The sequence below is a fragment of the Myotis nattereri genome (genome assembly GCF_964212035.1).
Source record: "Myotis nattereri genome assembly, chromosome: X".
NCBI classification, from domain to species: Eukaryota; Metazoa; Chordata; class Mammalia; order Chiroptera; family Vespertilionidae; genus Myotis; species Myotis nattereri.
In genome coordinates this window covers 8,222,650-8,228,649 of record NC_138078.1, presented here as the reverse complement: position 1 = coordinate 8,228,649, position 6,000 = coordinate 8,222,650, and positions in this window count along the sequence as shown.

Genomic DNA, 6,000 nt, shown 5'->3' with positions numbered 1-6,000 from the left:
TGGGCAACAGTATTTTTTTATGCTAATCTGAAAGGTCATCCTTCAAACGTGGTTCAAATATGTCTGGTGAACCTATATCTACAAACTGGTTTACATAAACATTCTTGGCCGAAGGAAGAGAAATTTGCTTTATCACCTAGGGAAGAGTAAAAATGGTTTTTTGAATATAAGTCCCTGGCCTGGCCCTATATACTTATATATGAAATATCTGGAAAGATGGGTAAACTTAGGAACCCATTTTCATGAGAAATTCTGAATCTGCAGGTCCAGGCTGCATTGTGCTATAGCTCTGCTGAGGACTATGAATGAAGGCTGCAAGGAACACAATGTCACTTTGGCAACCGGAGGGTTCACAGTTCTGGGGCACCTGAGACATTAGCACTCTCCCAGAGGGGCTGCTTGTGGTAATGAACAGCACCAAGTAGCAGATATCCTTTTTTTTTTTTCAAGTACTCATTTGAAATTTTTTTTTTATAACTAACATGTAGGTATTTTTATTTATTTATTTATTTATTTTTAATTTATTGCTTAAAGTATTGCAAAGGGTATTACATATGTGTCCATTTTACCTCCCCCCCCCCGCCCTAGACAGTCCCCTAGCCTCCCCTATCCCCCAGTGTCTTATGTCCATTGGTTATGCTTATATGCATGCATACAAGTCCTTTGGTTGATCTCTTACCCCCCTACCTCCTGCCCCCCAACCCTCCCTGGCCTTCCTGCTGCAGATTGACAATCTGTTTGAGGCAGCTCTGCCTCCAAGTAGCAGATGTTCTTGAGATGTTCAAGGGGAATAAGATGAGAAGAGTTCTCATGAGCCACAAAAAAGGAATTTTGCAAAACCAGTGAAATCTTCCAGAGTGATATTTTAAATATATCTATTGTATGAAGCGCCTTGCTTCTTTAATGAGGAAAGCTGTAGATGCTGGGGGTGGGGTGGGAGGGATCAGGATTTAGTATCCTAATTGAGCCATCATGTAGCTTTTTGACCTTAGACAAATTCTGTATGAATGATTAATTTATTGGCCCCAGTCTTCATCTCATCCTCAATTCATACCTTTGGAAGGGCCTCATTGTGGGCAGAGAGTATTTCCCTGTCCCTTGACTTTGGCAATATAATTTACTTTGGCCAATGACATGTGGGTGGAAATAACATTGTTTTAGTTCTAATCATAGGCCTTAAAGGTCTTCTATACAACTACTTGCTTCCTTGTTGCTCTACCATCACCATAAGTACAATCTACTCTAGTTGGCTCACTGGTTGAAGGAAGATAAGAGGCATTTGGAGCAAACCCAAGGAACTAAAAGGTGAAATAGAACTTCCCTAGTCACAAAAACCTAGATCAGCCAAACCCACATCAGCAAATGCCCAGAGATGCATTAGCTAAACACATGCTTATGACGAGCTCCTAAGATTCTGTAGATGTTTGTTATGCAGCAATAGCTGACCAATATATCTTGTTCTCTTTTTGGATCTAAGTTTCCTTATCTATAAGCTGAATAAGTTTACTATATAACCTCAAATCTCTTCTAGATTTAACCTATTTTTTCTAAAATAAACTTTTATTCATTTCTATGTGGCTAAATATTTTTCTTTATTATTTTCTTGTACTTTTAAAGCACAATGATTTTGGGAAGTGCTGCTCCTGTGAGTGGCTATGTCAAATCTGTATTTAATGACATTCACTGGGCAATATAAAGTTTTTCAACCAAAGCTAAAGAGCCACATGAACTGTGCAGAAATTGAGCCTCAGATAAACAGTATACATTTAATTTTTGACCTACCAAGTAAAAGTTTCAGAAAGAGACCTTTGTTTCTTTATTGACTAAAAATAAGTATGTCTCCTGGACAAACGATCATGAGGGAAAGAAGGGTCAGCATCTCCTAGACGCCCAGGAAGCATTTATATTTTTGGCTTACAGAATTCTAGCCAAAAGGGTTAAATCAAGTTTTACCTTTGGAGACCAGCTATCATTAGCTTCCTCCCTGGTACGGTAACTCGGTAGTCATTTTTTAAAATTTTGTTTTATTGCTTAAAGTATTACAAAGAGTATTACATATGTCTCCTTTTTTCCCCCCTTGACCTTCCCCGGGCCTCCCCTACCCCCAGTGTCTTGTGTTCATTGGTTTTGCTTATATACCTGCATACAAGTCCTTCGGTTGATCTCTTACCCCGCCCCCAACCCTCCTTGGCCTTCCCGCTGTAGTTTGACGGTCTGTTCGATGCTGCTCTGCCTCTGTATCTATTTTTGCTCATCAGTTTATAACGGTCTTAATTATCCATAAATGAGTGAGATCATGTGGTATTTTCGGTAGTCATTTTTTTGTAACAACTTCTTGGATATATCATGATTTCTTCACAAAGCAAAATTACATTATTCAACCTCTTTCAATATGGAAAGTTAACTTTGTCTTTTGACTTTCTTCATTTTATTTGCTGCATTGAAAGGTTCTACAAAAACCTACTTCATCAACAGCATTGCTACTACAGGTGGAAGGCAAAGACAGAGCTGAGCCCTCCAGGCTAAAGATTTGGATCATCAAGATCTATTGAGAAAGAAAAGGAGAAAAGAGGAGACAGACAAAGAGGGAGAGAAGTGTGTGTGTGTGTGTGTGTGTGTGTGTGTGTGTGTGTGTGTGTGTGTAGATAAACAAGGTGTAGGGCTGAATCCTGGAAGGACTAGGGGTGGAACAAGATATGGAGCGTGGTAGGCTTTAAAATGCTCCCCAAATAGATCCGATCCCAATCTCTGGACCCTTAAATATTACCGTATATAAAAACAAGATCTTTGTAGATATTAAGGATCATAAGATAGATTATCCAGGATTTTCAGGTGGATACTAAATGAAATCATATGTATCCTTATGAGAGGAATGTAGAGGAAAATTTGACAGATGAAAGAGGAGAAGGCAATGTGACCACAGAAGCAGATACTGAAATAATATGGCCACAAATCAAGAAAGCCAGTAGCCACCAGCAGCTGAAAGAGGCAAGGAATGGACCATCCCTATTGTTTCCTAAGGAAATCCAGCCCCACTGACACCTTGATTTCAACCTGGTGATACTATCAAGATCCTTAGCCCGATAATATCTGTAAAGATCCTGCTTCTACATAAGGTAACATTTTTCTCTCTCTTGTCTGATACCAAAACACATACCAAACTGGGGAATGAGATAATGGTTTCTCCTCAGTGTACATTCCCCAACCTTAGAAATTATTTTATTCCTCCCTTTCACATTTCATGTAGCTTGTCATTATATATATATATATATATTCTGTATATATTATAGATATTTATTAAGTCATGTTCAAGTCATATTTTCTAAAAAATTTTGATAATATAGACATATATGTTTATCAACTAGTGGAATTTTTATGCAAAGATACATTTACACTTTTCTTTTTTGAAGACCCAATACTCATGTCCTAGCTTAAAGACATTCAGGAGATCTAGCATAATCTGTTTTTTCCCATTGTCCCAGTGGCTGTGAACATTGCCCAGAAGTCAGTTCAGTTCTGCATGGTTTGTTCAAGGAAGATTAGAGTTTAGGCTGATCTCCTTTATCTCCCTAATTGTTGGAGAGTACAAGGAGTCCTGAGGCTGTCCCCAAATCTAGCAGTCTGCTTCATAATCATTCCTCCCCTGCTTCTGAGCACTTCTGAGGGAGGAAAATATCAGTCTCTAACATAACTAATTACTGTGCTATTGATTTGTTATCTTAGTCCCTTCTAAGCACTCAACCAACCCTAAGATACAAAAAAAAAAAAAGATTTGTCAAGGGTTAGAGAAAAAGTTCTATAAGCTGTAAGTTGTCAATAAAATTCTACTGAATTCACTTTCTCATTCTTCTTCTGCTTGTCTTTAAAATTCCCAATTGATTTTTCCCCAAATTCACAGTGGCACCCAGATAGGGCTATTTCTAGTTGTTGGCAGAGTTCTCAATGAAATACAAATTATTTGGTGCTGCTTTTGCAAATTCAGCAAGTATGTCACAAAAGGGAAGCCCTTTCCAACACAGCTCTGTGTGTATGTGCTTGATCAAATTAATTTCTCTTGCTTACTCCCTTTTGATTGTGCACCTGCAATTTGATCATGCACTATATAACTCAATTTTGCTTATACTTGACTGAAAATAATATATTGAAAACTTTGTAAGGGGAAACTTTAAAATTTTAGCAGACTTTAATAGTTTAAATGCAGGGTTTCTATGCCTTATCACCATTGACATTTTGAACTGGATAAGTCTCTGCTGTGGGAAGAATATCCTATATGTTACAGAATGTTAGCAACACCCCTTGGTTTCTACTCACTAGTTGCCAGTAGCAGCCCCTCCCCATTTGGAACAACCAAAAATTGACATTGCCCAATTTCTGGGGTGGGGAGGGTTGAAAACCACAAATTTAAACTGTAAATCCATTTGAGAGCAGTCTGAGAAGATTGTGTTGAAAAGGTACATTAGAAAGTGTGTTAGCCAGCTTCTAAGATGGCTCCCAATGGTTCAGTTTTTGCTATTCATGACCTTAGGTAGTCCTACCCCACACTAAGTAGAGCTTACCTATGCAAACAATATGAAACTGTGAACTGACAGAGTGTGATATTTTAAAGCTAGGTCATAAGAGACATTGCTTCCTTAGATTACTTATTCTTGGGAAACTGGCCACCATGTCATGAGGACACTCAATAGCCCTATGGAAAGGTGCACATGGCAAGAGTCTTATGAGTAGGCCACCTTGGAAGTGGATCCTCCAGCCCCTGTGCAGCCATGAGATGACTACAGCCCTAGTATGGTGAAGGCCTGGGGTGGAGGGGGGGCTGGGGTGGACTAGAAGGAGTCAATGGGAAAATAAGGGGGACATCTGTAATACTTTCAACAATAAAGATAAACTTTAAGAAAGAGTAGAGTACTATTGATCATAGCATAACTAGCAGAAGAAGGATAGAAGCATATCAAAAGAATAAATCTAGAGTTTTTGCTCAGAAGGAACAGAAAGCCTACTTTAACTGCCTCATTTAGGAGAATGCCTAATTCCTGAAATAATGGAATTAGGCAAATAGATAATTAATGGATAAAAACACCTTATCTTTACAAATCTTGGTTTTTTATTTATATTAAATAAATTGAGATCCACTTAGAATGTCACTGTAGGAAACAAAATGCTAAATTTTAAATAACCAGTTATTTTGTGAGATCATGCTGTCAGGGTTTTGTAACAGTTAGCTATTGTCATACTAACACAGCACAAGAAACCCAATGATGTATAGTTACAGATATTTATTTCTTACTCATGCATTCTGGGGTCAGCTAGAGTTTGTCTGATCTTGGCTGGGCTTGGCTCCTGGATATGGATTGAGTTAATCTCTATATCACATGTCCCTCATCCTCCTTAGGCCAGCAATTTACTCAAAGCATATTATTTTCATATTATGACAGATGTGTAAGAGTGTAGAACAGAAACACATGCTATCTCTTAAGGCTTAGACTCAGAACTAGCACACTATCACTTCTGCCCACATCCAATTGGCTAAAGCAAGTCATATGGCCAAGCTTAGGGGAGGGAAATATACCGTTGAAGTTCTGAAGAGGTGAGGTAGGAAGGAGTTAATATATGCTTAACAATAGTCTACACTGCAAGCAATGCTGTAACTTTTCTTTTTGTCTGTTTCTATACATTATTATTCATATGCTGCTATAGACAAAAACTTGTTTCACAATTTACAAAGCTGATTCAATTATTACAAGGCTTTACTTTCTATCACTTTTCTGACAGGTTCAATATTTTTTTCTTTGGTTCATCAGGCAATCATATTAAAACATTATGGGGGAGAGGGAAGCTTATGCCATGGAGGAGGTATCAATTGGGAATGCATCCAACTGTAAATATCAGGAAACTCAATTTACAGTTGCTAAAACAAGCACCTATCTTGTGACCAGGCAATTCCACTTCTAGGTATTTACTCACGAGGAACAAAACCATATCCACTGAAAGATTCATATAAAA